The sequence below is a fragment of the Staurois parvus genome, unplaced genomic scaffold (genome assembly GCF_062004578.1).
Source record: "Staurois parvus isolate SC_StPar_1 unplaced genomic scaffold, SC_StPar_1.0 ptg000088l, whole genome shotgun sequence".
In the NCBI taxonomy this organism is placed as follows: domain Eukaryota; kingdom Metazoa; phylum Chordata; class Amphibia; order Anura; family Ranidae; genus Staurois; species Staurois parvus.
Genome location: NW_028317884.1, coordinates 2,147,510 through 2,161,274, shown reverse-complemented (window position 1 = coordinate 2,161,274; position 13,765 = coordinate 2,147,510). Strand labels below are relative to the sequence as shown.

General features: G+C 41.6%; 1 protein-coding gene across 1 annotated transcript in view; it reads right to left on the bottom strand.

Moving 5' to 3' along the window:
- Nucleotides 1-10,969, bottom strand: part of PLAT (plasminogen activator, tissue type) — a 48,511-nt gene extending 37,542 nt beyond the window's left edge. The window contains exon 1 of the mRNA XM_089670256.1: nt 10,907-10,969. The gene's annotated coding sequence lies outside the window, so the exon portion shown is untranslated. The remainder of the gene's footprint in view (nt 1-10,906) is intronic.
- Between the last annotated feature and the right edge of the window lie 2,796 nt (nt 10,970-13,765).

The following is a 13,765-nucleotide window of genomic DNA, read 5'->3' as shown; positions in this document are numbered from 1 at the left end:
GTGATCACCGTCTGTGGGCATGCCCAAGACCACCGGAAAGGAGACTAGGAAGGAATGCTGGGAGAAGCATATCAATCTTGGGATACCAATTATATTGGAAAGGGGGGAATTAGCAGGGTAGTATGTTGCAGACAATAAAGAAACAAATTATATAACCAGATCTCTATGCTAGTTGCTGAGAGTAGGGTAGCCAAATATAAAGCAAGGGCATACATACCTCTTTCTTAAGGATGTCCTTCAAATATAAGTATATGGATGCCATCAGGCTCCCCCCTCTTTTTCACTTCGATATGGTACTTGCTGGTTCTCCCACCACAGGCCAATGATGAGTATTTTTCAATCTCTCTCGTAGGTTCAGATCTTTATTTTCTCAGCACTGACTCTCAGCAACTAGCATAAGGATCTGGTTACACAAAGTGCTTCCATACGGTCTACGGCATACTTCCCTGGTTCTATTATCCTGGTAATTACCCCTTTCCCTATATATTTGGGATCCCAATGTGACTGATATGCTTTTCCCAGTATCCCATCTCAGTCTCCTTTCTGTTGGTCTAGGGAATGCCCCCAGACAGTGATCACAAATAGGTTATGCTATAATAATTTTACTCTTTACCAAATGACACTCCTGATGTCACTGAAATTATCTCAAAGAAATGCATAAAGTTATCACTAAACTAGTCGCTATTGTTGCTATCATAACATAAATGTGAATAGCATATTATGAGACAATTTTTTGGGGTACCTAAAAAGTCCAACCTACTTTGCTTAATTTTGCAAGAATAAGCCAATGTTAACTGACAATTTGTCTTATCCAGCATATTTCATTACTTGGAGACAGTGAACTTCTGGCAATGGAAGGGTCAACCTCAACGATTTTGCAGTTATTCAAGTCATTGAAAATGATTCATTCTTGGCAGACTAGTGAGCTGAGAGGAAAGTATACGTGTTCATGTAAAATATTCCCTTACTGTACACTGCAAAGAGCATCTTCTTTCCTCAGGCTGTATTGCTATTACCAGACAGTTTAAGTGTTTGTTTACTCCAGGTATGCTGGGAATGCACTGGGCAGTCTTGTCTGTCAAGGCAAAAAGCCTTGTTCCCTTTTTTCAGTGCAGAGGGTTGTAATACACATTATCGCATTGCAACATTGTTGTGTGAGTAGAGCTTAATGAAATGTCACTTGTGATGTTTCAATAAAGTTCTAAAAGAAAAAAAAGTTAACTGTATAATGCACAGGGATTGGTACATTGACACTGTTTACTCCCAGTGTGCACCAACACATTTAGTGTGACTTGCTGGTATGAAAAAGCCCTTAGGTTCTGCCAAGTACAAAGTCATTATCCACTAATATGAAAGGTGCAGACCTGTACTTTCCCCATTCAGGGCAAAGCAATAGGTTTGCTTAATCACCAATATACACCTAGGATATACTCACTGCAGACCTGTACTTTCCCCATTCAAGGTAAAGCAACAGGTTTGCTTTAATTGCCCATTTACACCTAGGATATAGTTACTGTTTCTACACTTTCTTTCCCCTCTGCTCAGTGCTTGGATCTGAAGGAAATACTTCTGGGTATAGCGGTGCATGGATCTGAAGAAAATACTTCTGGGTATAGAGGTGCTTGGATCTGAAGGAAATATTTCTGGGTATAGAGGTGCTTGGATCTGAAGGAAATATTTCTGGGTATAGAGGTGCTTTGATCTGAAGGAAATACTTCTGGGTATAGAGGTGCATGGATCTGAAGGAAATACTTCTGGGTATAGAGGTGCATGGATCTGAAGGAAATACTTCTGGGTATAGAGGTGCATGGATCTGAAGGAAATACTTCTGGGTATAGAGGTGCTTGGATCTGAAGGAAATACTTCTGGGTATAGAGGTGCTTGGATCTGAAGGAAATACTTCTGGGTATAGAGGTGCATGGATCTGAAGGAAATACTTCTGGGTATAGAGGTGCTTGGATCTGAAGGAAATACTTCTGGGTATAGAGGTGCTTGGATCTGAAGGAAATACTTCTAGGTGTAGAGGTGCTTGGATCTGAAGGAAATACTTCTGGGTGTAGAGGTGCTTGGATCTGAAGGAAATACTTCTGGGTGTAGAGGTGCTTGGATCTGAAGGAAATACTTCTGGGTATAGAGGTGCATGGATCTGAAGGAAATACTTCTCGGTGTAGAGGTGCATGGATCTGAAGGAAATACGTCTGGGTATAGAGGTGCTTGGATCTGAAGGAAATACTTCTGGGTATAGAGGTGCTTGGATCTGAAGGAAATACTTCTGGGTATAGAGGTGCATGGATCTGAAGGAAATACTTCTGGGTATAGAGGTGCTTGGATCTGAAGGAAATACTTCTGGGTATAGAGGTGCTTGGATCTGAAGGAAATACTTCTGGGTATAGAGGTGCTTGGATCTGAAGGAAATACTTCTGGGTATAGAGGTGCATGGATCTGAAGGAAATACTTCTGGGTATAGAGGTGCTTGGATCTGAAGGAAATACTTCTGGGTATAGAGGTGCATGGATCTGAAGGAAATACTTCTGGGTATAGAGGTGCTTGGATCTTAAGGAAATACTTCTGGGTGTAGAGGTGCTTGGATCTGAAGGAAATACTTCTGGGTGTAGAGGTGCTTGGATCTGAAGGAAATACTTCTGGGTGTAGAGGTGCTTGGATCTGAAGGAAATACTTCTGGGTGTAGAGGTGCTTGGATCTGAAGGAAATACTTCTGGGTATAGAGGTGCATGGATCTGAAGGAAATACTTCTCGGTGTAGAGGTGCATGGATCTGAAGGAAATACTTCTGGGTATAGAGGTGCTTGGATCTGAAGGAAATACTTCTGGGTATAGAGGTGCTTAGATCTGAAGGAAATACTTCTGGGTATAGAGGTGCTTGGATCTGAAGGAAATACTTCTGGGTATAGAGGTGCTTGGATCTGAAGGAAATACTTCTGGGTATAGAGTTGCTTGGATCTGAAGGAAATACTTCTGGCTATAGAGGTGCTTGGATCTGAAGGAAATACTTCTGGGTATAGAGGTGCATGGATCTGAAGGAAATACTTCTGGGTATAGAGGTGCTTGGATCTGAAGGAAATACTTCTGGGTATAGAGGTGCATGGATCTGAAGGAAATACTTCTGGGTATAGAGGTGCTTGGATCTGAAGGAAATACTTCTGGGTATAGAGTTGCTTGGATCTGAAGGAAATACTTCTGGGTATAGAGGTGCTTGGATCTGAAGGAAATACTTCTGGGTATAGAGGTGCATGGATCTGAAGGAAATACTTCTGGGTATAGAGGTGCTTGGATCTGAAGGAAATACTTCTGGGTATAGAGGTGCATGGATCTGAAGGAAATACTTCTGGGTATAGAGGTGCTTGGATCTGAAGGAAATACTTCTGGGTATAGAGGTGCTTGGAGCTGAAGGAAATACTTCTGGGTATAGAGGTGCTTGATCTGAAAGAAATACTTCTGGGTATAGAGGTGCTTGGATCTGAAGGAAATACTTCTGGGTATAGAGGTGCTTGGATCTGAAGGAAATACTTCTGGGTATAGAGGTGCTTGGATCTGAAGGAAATACTTCTGGGTATAGAGGTGCTTGGATCTGAAGGAAATACTTCTGGGTATAGAGGTGCTTGGATCTGAAGGAAATACTTCTGGGTATAGAGGTGCTTGGATCTGAAGGAAATACTTCTGGGTATAGAGGTGCTTGGATCTGAAGGGAATACCTCTGGGTATAGAGAAGCTTGTGACTTACTCTATGTTTCAGTGCTGGTCCAATAAGCAAATCAGCACTGAAACATTGAGTGAAACATGGGCTCACAAAGGGGAGTTAATCCATAGCCCTATGTTATGACCCCAAGGACTTGTAGCTTACATAGATCTTTCCTTCTACTTTCCTTTTAGATCATTCTACTAGGAGTTAAACATAGAAATAGAAGGGAAGACAAGCATTTGCAGCTGTAGAAGTCCGCATCAAGGTCAGCTTGTTGATTTGCTCTACATATCTTGGTCCAAGCTATTTTGCTTGATTTTACTAAATCCATTGTAACTAAGCTTGATTGCCTAACAGCCATTTTTACAAAATCCTGGATAGGTTCCCTTTGGTAAGTGCTGACTGTTGTAGTTTGGGTGTGGATCCAATTAAACCTTGCTTGAATCTCTGTGGGTCATCAGATGACTCATAGGCTTATGCTGCGAGGTGGAGAAAAACATCACTTGGGGCCTAGTATGACCCTCCAGATTACCAGAGAATGCTCCACTTGGCTCAGTGCCTGACGTCCTTGGAAGAAAAATTAAAGGACTATGTTTTCTTCATCATGCCTCACCATCTCATCTCTACACACATGCTTCACATACTCTGTGCTTTTTGTTTATATTAAATGCAACCAGTTCCCGGTAGACACTATACAGGAGATCTAGTCAGATTGGTTTTGTCATCAATTGATAAATCGTGAAAGTATTTTTGGCTGTTTATCCCAAGCTCTTTATGTCCAGACATTTCACAATCATACTGATTTGTGCTGGATAAACTAAGTATAACCTTTAAACTACCTCCATTTCCCGAATCAATGTGACATTATAAAAAGGTTTTTGCAGCAATATAAAAACAAGCCAATTTTTGGGGAATTTAGGGGGATTTCCAATTTTTCTTCCATTCAAATACATACAGGAAGAATAAAGTACAGAGAGTCAGTTGCTAGCATAGTAAAGCAAAATGTAACACTATGGCAGACTCACCAAAGGGCCCCTGTGCAAGACCAATTTTTGGGCCCCCCATGTGCAACTACTGGCTAACTAAAACATTTATTCACCCTGTAATGATCAAAGTGAGCCATGTGCAGATATACTTGACAGTATCAGGAGGTCTTTCAGCACCCACCTGACACACATTTAGTACAAACAGAAGTAGGTCCTGGTGCAAATGAACAATCTGAACGAATAGTATGTTCAACCTTGACATAATGGGAAGTTGGAGCTCAGAAGCTCAGGCAACCCTAGGTGCAACATGAAAAGGCTTTATGTATGTATGCTTTAGACCGGGGGTCTCCAACCTTTTTAAACAAAGGGCAAGTTTACTGTCCTTCAAACTGTAGGGGGGCAAGATTGTGGACAGCGGGAGCATAAAATGTCTTGGTGTCAATAGCAGTAAACAATGCTCCGTCTTTGGTATTAAGGGGAGGAATAATGCCCCCTCATTGGTGTTAGTGGAAGGAAGAGTGCCCCATCATTAGTATCAGTGGGAGGAAAAGTGCCCCAGCATTTGTTGCAGGGGAAGGAATAGTGCTCCATGAATAATGGCAGTGAGAGGAAAAGTGCCCCATTATTGGTATCAGTGGGAGGAAAAGTGCCCCATCACTGGTGTCAGAAGGCGGAATAGTGCCCCATCATTGGTGGCAGTGGGAAGAAAAGTGCTCCATCATTAGTGGCAGTGGGAGGTAAAGTGCTCCATCACTGGTGCCAGTGGCAGGAACCGCTGTTGCAACCATTGTGGCGGACAGTGGGGGGAATGTTGCTCCAAGGGCCAGATAAAATCAAGCAAAGGGCTTCATCTAGCCCCAGGGCCACAGTTTGGAGGCCACTGCTTTAGACTGTGAGCAAAAGATGGCTGGTGAAATCTGGTATCTGATGCAGTATGAAAAAATGGGATAGATTTACCAATGAAGTAGAGAACTATCATTTAAAAAAATAAAGGTTCCCTTAGCTTAGTGAACAAAGCTAAGCATATATTTATTATTTATGTTGTGTGAATGGGAGTAATAAGCAGGTTCCTGCTTATTATCCATGGCCGTAGAAGGAAAAAGTAAAATTTATATACTAACTAAAGCAATTTCTTACATTGGGACACCTGCCGTTACACGTACATGAACTTTAATAGAATCCCAGTCTTAGTCCGTAGGGTTCAATATTGAGTTGGCCCACCCTTTGCAGCTATAACAGCTTCAACTCTTCTGGGAAGGCTGTCCACAAGGTTTAGGAGCGTGCCTATGGGAATGTTTGACCATTCTTCCAGAAGACCATTTGTGAGGTTAGGCACTGATGTCAGATGAGAAGGCCTGGCTCGCAGTCTCCGCTCTAATTCATTCCAATGGTGTTCTATTGGGTTGAGATCAGAACTCTGTGCAGGCCAGTCAAGTTCCTCCATCCCAAACTCGCGCATCCATGACTTTATGGACCTTGCTTTGTGCACTGGTGCGCAGTCATGTTGGAACAGGAAGGGGCCATCCCCAAACTGTTCCCACAAAGTTGGGAGCATGAAATTGTCCAAAATGTCTTGGTATCCTGACGCCTTAAGAGTTCCTTCCCTGAAAATAAGGGGCCAAGCCCAACCCCTTAAAAGCAACCCCACACCATAATCCCCCCTCCACCAAACTTTACACTTGCCACAATGCAGTCAGGTAAGTACTGTCTTCCTGGCAACCGTCAAACCCAGACACGTCCATCGGATTGCCAGACAGAGAAGCGTCATTGGTCACTCCAGAGAACACGTCTCCACTGCTCTAGAGTCCAGTGGCGACGTTCTTTACACCACTGCATCTGACACTTTGCATTGCACTTGGTGATGTAAAGCTCGGATGCAGCTGCTCGGCCATGGAAACCATGAAGCCCTCTACCCACTGTTGTTGTACTAATGTGAAGGCCACACAAAGTTTGCTGGACTATTGACTCTGGAGACAGTTGGCGATGCCTACTCACTGTGCGCTTCAGCATACGCTGACCCCGCTCTGTCATTTTACGTGGCCTACCACTTCGTGGCTGAATTGCTGTTGTTCCCTGTTGCTTCCACTTTGTTATATTACCAATAACAGTTGACTGTGGAATATTTAGTAACAAGGAAATTTCAATGATGACTTATTGCACAGGTGGCAACTCATCACGGTACCACGTCTGAATTCACTCAGCTCCTGAGTTATACAGCTTTCTTTCACAAATGTTTGTAGAAGCAGTCTGTATGCCTAGGTGCTTGATTTTATACACCTGTGGCCATGGAGGTGATTGGAACACCTGAATCCAATGATTTGTAGGGGTGTCCCAATACTTAACAATATAGTGTAGCTAACTTTGCTAAGCAAACATTCTGTTTTTCCTTTAGTACATCAACCACCTTGTTTGACACAGCAGTAGATTGGACATTTCACCAGCAGGTGGCACTACAGATTACATTACCCCCCCAAAAGACTCAATATTGCAAGCAAATAGGGATTCCCCTGTCTAAACAAGTGGTTGTAAACGTATGAACTAAAAGGGGCCTCAAATGCCACCCTGACATCACCAAATGGCCGCACATAATGTTCAATATATGTAATGCTTGAGAAGGCTGTCAGAAACTGCAGACTTAATAGAGGAATTGAGGGTCAGAGAGTGTGGACATGCTACATCTTTGACTGGGGATAAGCTGCAATGTAAACTTGAGAACATGTAGCATGAGGCTAATAGAAATGCTATTACCCTAATTAATGTTCCCACTACAGACTGCTGAGGTCTGACAGCCACACATCATATACCAAAGGGGCCACAGGTTGGGCACCAGGGGAATAAACCAGGCATGCAATAGGATGATAAGGTGCTGTTTATGAAAAGTTATGAAAAGAAAAGGCTGTAATATAAAGTGTCAATAGTTACAGCCATGTCTGAACAATTAACTCAAATGCACAGAACAACACCCTGAATTCTAGACAGATATTAAAATACTATTTAATTCAGGTATGTATTCATTAAAAAAAATCATAAAATACTGTGTATAACTACATATAACTACCACAGGTACCAGAATCTGCCTTTATATCAACCTAGTGTAGGGTTGCCACCTCATCCCTTTAAACCCGAACACATATTAATTACTCAGGTTCTGAGGCTAATTTATTGCAGATAAGGCACTAAGTGAGTTTAATTACCACCTTAGTCAGCCACCGAACCTGTGTAACTAATATGTGTTCAGTTTTAAAGGGATGAGGTGATAACCCTAACCTGGTGTGATCCCCTGTCATATCCTGGTATTTATTTATTACTATTTTATACATATTATTTTAGGCAGGTGGTATTTTTAGAGGTACCACTGTGTAGTCAAAACGCATTCTCCCTCCTGATTCCTCATTGCCACAAACTATTTTGTGACATCCTTTTTAAAATCAGTGGTAAGATGTCCTCCATGCTCTACCATGATTCAGATCACATGGTGGCTTTGTGGCTATACATGAGGCCTTGAACCTTGAGGTTCAGATTTTGTTTTCATCCATAAAGGATATTTACAAAGAATGTCTATAGTGTGGTTGGACTGGCATTTCAAAGCAGCGTTGTTTTAGAAAGCATGGCAGTTTATATCTATTCATTTTACAAACCTTTGATAGGAAGTCCCGTGCAGCAACATATAACTGGATCCATTTGATTGTTACGAATAAGCAGTTTGATATTTCATTCAATTCAAGCAGCCCAGACATAGACTGTACACCACACAGCAGCCCTTTACAAATTCTGGCCAGTACTTCTGTTTGTATGGGTCTCTTTCTGCAATCTAAAAATTTACCGGATGGCCAACTGACATTCATTCAAAAGTAGCTCAACAACAATGACCAAGATATAACTCTACAAAGACTTCGGACTTTTGTCTACACACAGTAAACTGAAACATTGGCACAAATGTGAAACCTGAGGAATGTAGCTGTCACGTTGAGTCATGGATCCTTATGACAACTGCCTTTGTATGTTAACAAAGAGCCAAGACAAAACCTCAATTACAGGGAATGCAAGTTCTTTTGAGCCGCAGACTGAAGCAGATGTACATAGTGGAAATCATTCATTCCTCTAACAACTTTTTATTTTTGGTTGTTCAGACACAATTGGCACATGTCAAGAGGGCTGTAGGCAAAGGCTACACAAGTGATGTTCAGAATGGACTGGGTCTTGCCATCATGTCAACACTATATGGCAAGAAATTACCTTCATGTAGTAAGAATCTACTGTTTGTGACTGTACATGGTCAAGTATGCCTACCAAATCACACTCTTAAAGGTACTGTATCTTGTCATGAGTAATACACAGGGGTTCCCTTTGCTCATCTCCTTTTGAAAATGCCAATTGCCTGGTCATTCACATCAGCCGTATTTTGTTCAAAAATTCAACATATACTGGTTGTATGTTTATTTTGCTTTTTCAATAAAAGCTAAATGAAAGAAAATGCCATTTGCCTGATTGTCATGTCAATCATCTGGTTATCAAGAAAAAATTACAGATAAGCAGTTCAGACTCTACTTTTGCTTGTTCTTGGTCAATGACCAAAAAGTTTGGAAGCCCAAGGAATAATCCAGAAAATGTTCAGTTCACCAGATCCTGGCTGAAATTAAAACATCCTTTTTGAAAAACTATCACGTAAAACCATGAATGCTATAGTATGCAACACATATCAGAACACCTGGGTCTTTTCTGAGGCCAGAGACGCAGCCACAATCTTCAGGAGCAGTTCTTTAGTCTTTTCTGTAGGGCTGGTTTGCACTGAACGTATTGTTTCATTAGAACCTGCTCACACCATTACATGCTTGGTATATTGACCTGCATGGGGCCACACAAATAAACTTAAATGAAATGTGTCAAAAATGCATGTCAATGTGAAAGTAAGCATTTAGATTTCAGTGTGGCTATAGGTTTAACCCATCTAGTAAGGGTCGTGTATGTAAAGTAGGCTGACGTAAACAAATGGCAAAAATAATAGATTACACCATGAAGGTGGCAGAACTGCTCCAATTAATTAGTTTGAGGTGTCCTTATTGCCATGAATTGGCATGTGGTGGACCATGTAGACAGCTTACTGGGAGAGGCTGGGTAGCCACTAGCAACTAGCTTCCCGGTTCCCATGCTGAGTGGCTGCCCTGCTGCTTAATGAATCCAGGAGATCGCCTGCTCGGCACAGGCACCATTCAGAGAAAACTGCATTTTTTCAAAGTGCTCTCTGATTGGACAAGGTGGAGATTTTGATATCACCATCCCACCTCTTCACCGAATAAGTGACCTCCTGTGTTTACAATGCAGCAGAGCAGCTGCTCGGCACGGGACCTGGAAGCTAGTGGTGATCACTGCAGTAGCAGTGCCTACTTTGGTGATTTCCAGCTTCCACAAAGATTTTACAGTTATGGCATACACATACTTACATTGGTCCAAGCTGGACCAATGTAACTATGTAAAAATTGCCATACCTAAACTTCAGCTTTAAAGCTATAGCTATTGCCTTGAAAAATCCAATGTAGTCTATCGATTCTTCCCCAAAAAGAGTAAGGTCTAAAGCTGTGTTTCTCAACCTTTTTCCAGTCAAGGCACCCTTTAAAATTCTGTACAATTTTGAGGCACCTCATTCTAAAATGTAGAAAACTAAACAAATTTTTACAAAAACACAGCAGCAGCTAGGAGGATGCCCAACATTAGAGGTTATCCAAAGCAAATACAGCTTTGCACACTGGTACTGACTAGTATTCCAGTGTTTCTCTTCTCCCTCAGTTTCTCGTCCTCACTCAGCCAATGTGAAACCAGTGCTGATGTAGAGGGGTAAGGGAGAGGCAAACAAGGATGCTGTGCAAGTGCCTGACCTCCTCCTTATAAACTGATGAGGTCATTGGTTGTTAGGACACTGGCAACTAGAATGTTGTAATGGTGCACAATGAAAACCTGTGGCTTTGTGTAACTAAAATGCATGCTTGATCCACCCGGCTTGTATACAACTTTTGATCAAATTTTAGGCATTGTGCCAAGGCACCCCTGAAGAAACCTGAAGGCACCTCAGGGTGCCTGGGCACCCTGGCTGAAAAAGACTGGTCTAAAGTTACCCCAGTCTTAACCCACTGGAACCTATTATAGTCAGGCAACACATATTATGTTTGTATAACGTAAGGCCGGCTTTCTTTATGTGTTACAAATTATGATGCATGCTCACGTACCTTCAATTTTGTTGTAGTTCTCCTGGAGTCTCTCAGTTGATGTCTCACTGTTGTTCTCCTACAGTTTCTCAGTTGATGTCTCGCTGTTGTTCTCCTGCAGTTTCTCAGTTGATGTCTCGCTGTTGTTCTCCTGGAGTCTCTCAGTTGATGTCTCGCTGTTGTTCTCTTGGAGTCTCTCAGTTGATGTCTCGCTGTTGTTCTCCTGGAGTCTCTCAGTTGATGTCTCGCTGTTGTTCTCTTGGAGTCTCTCAGTTGATGTCTCGCTGTTGTTCTCTTGGAGTCTCTCAGTTGATGTCTCGCTGTTGTTCTCCTGGAGTCTCTCAGAAGATGTCTCGCTGTTGTTCTCCTGGAGTCTCTCAGTTGATGTCTCGCTGTTGTTCTCCTGGAGTCTCTCAGAAGATGTCTTGCTGTTGTTCTCCTGGAGTTTCTCAGTTGATGTCTCACTGTTGTTCTCCTGGAGTTTCTCAGTTGAAGTCTCGCTGTTGTTGTCCTGGAGTCTCTCAGAAGATGTCTTGCTGTTGTTCTCCTGGAGTTTCTCAGTTGATGTCTCACTTTTGTTCTCCTGGAGTTTCTCAGTTGAAGTCTCGCTGTTGTTCTCCTGAAGTTTCTCAGTTGAAGTCTTGCTGTTGTTCTGGTAGAATTGAAGCAGCTGCAGAGAGATGAGAGGGAAGCATATCTGAACAGTTAGTCAGCAGTGTGGAAGACAGAAGAGAGAAAGAGGGGGAGAAGTGTAGGGGGAGGAGAGAAACAAGGGCTGCAGGACCACAACATGAACTGAAAGGAAAAGAGGACAAAACCATCAGGAGGAAGTTCTAGAGACACTTCGAAGTGAGACAGAGTGAGCACACAAAGCAAAGAAGGGAAGCAATCAATCACAAAAGTAATAGCCAGAGACAGAGAAGGAAGTAGTTCATGACAATATAGTTCAAAGTTACATGAAAATGGAAAATAAAAATAAATTATATGTAATATTTGATAAACAGTAAAAAAACCCCACTAAATTCATAGCTGTCAACATTTTAAAATAACAACCAAGGATACTTATAGTGGCCACGCAGGTTTCAATTTATTATCAAATCGATGTGTGATTAGATCCTAACAATCAAATTGGCAAACAACTGAATAAGTATAACCTCCTTTTTAATTGATTTAGATTGGTTAAATTGAGTTGATTGACCAAGGCAGATCGATTTGATTATGTTGCATTTATTAGGAGCACTGAGATGCTTTGTTCATGAATTCAATCGTATTTTGATCATGCAGGCATTTGAAAGTGTAAAAACTGAGATGCAATTGATAATTTACGATCATATTTTTCAACTATTAGGCTACATTCACACTAGCTTTGTCAGCAGGCGTCAGACAGGCGTTTGGGAAGCGTTTTTAACGCTTCTGAAACACCTATGAAATTTTTGCACATGGCAGCACACAGTGCTGTTCACACTGAAGCGTTATCATCGAGCTATCAACAGTCCCACAGCTTGTCCAGAGGTCCAGGAATTTGAAATACACTCTTCTCCCTCTTCTATGTGCAGCACTTCTGGAAAGGATCAGATTTGATTCACTATGACAGTGCTGGCCAATCAGAATCAATCTTGTCCATACTGGAAGCATGACAAGGAGAAGAGAGCAAAGAATGGGGGTTTCAAATCCCTGGACTGCTAAACCAGTTGCAGGGGGTGATGGCAGTTTAGCAACTACTGAGGTAAGTAGAGTGGGGACCAGAGCGGTGAGGAGGGTGTGTGGTGTTAGTTCACATTTTTATTTTATGTGTAAAGGTGAACTAACACTTTAAAAATATTTTAAAAGGGCTAGATGTGTGATTTAATACTTTTTTTGCATTTCATGCATATCTCACTCCAAAAATAAAAATGTAATTCATTATAGCATACCAGTCTTTTTCTGTATTGGCTGCATTTGTTTGCTTTTTTTAGGCTTTTTTTCACCTGGTGATCCTGCCAGTAACACACTTCCTGTCCTAGAGTGAAAACACTCACCCACTGTAATGTATCTATGGAGAAATAGCTTTGTTACACTAGGAAAGTACTACAATAACTTCCCTTGTCCTTTTTTCCATGACAGGGGAGGTGTGCTGTAGTCCTCAGAGAAAGCTTGGAATATTGTAAGGGCCCTTTCACACTGATCAATTTTTAGTAAGTTTTTCAATTAAAAAAAGCCAAAGAAAAAAGTATGAAAAATGTTTCCTTTTAAATTTAATTGAACTCTTCACACCAGTCATTTGTGTTTCAGTTGCAAAAGGTCCTGCTTGCTGCATTTTTGGTGCATGTTTAAAACCACTCAAAAAATGCACCTCTCCATTGAAATGGCATACAAAACACACCTGCAGTTGCTTTTTTTAGTGCGTTTTTTGAGTCACATGTCCATGTTTCACAGGTGGATGCTGGATGAGGAAGCTGGGTGGATACCAACACTAATGGATTATGACTAAGGCTGGCCATACACTATACAACATTTTTTTACAGTTTTCTGCTCAATTTCTGCCCAATTTCCTTTAGATTTACCTTCCCTAAGCCTGGCCACAATTTCTGCCCAATTTCCTTTAGATTTACCTTCCCTAAGCCTGGCCATACATTATATAATTTTCTTGAGAAATTTGCTTTAGATTTACCAAAAACCATATAATATGAGGTCAAACCTAAACAACACTTTCAATTGTATCTAATTAGGAAGGCTCTTGCACTACATAGTGGAAGGTAAATCTAAAGGAAATTGGGCAGAAACTGAACAGAAAATTGGAAGACAATTGTGTAGTGTATGGCCAGCCTTAGGCCCAGAGTGTGTGGAGCTGAAACGCGTCAATCATTTTATTGGATGAATTCTTTTTATGTCTCGCTTGAT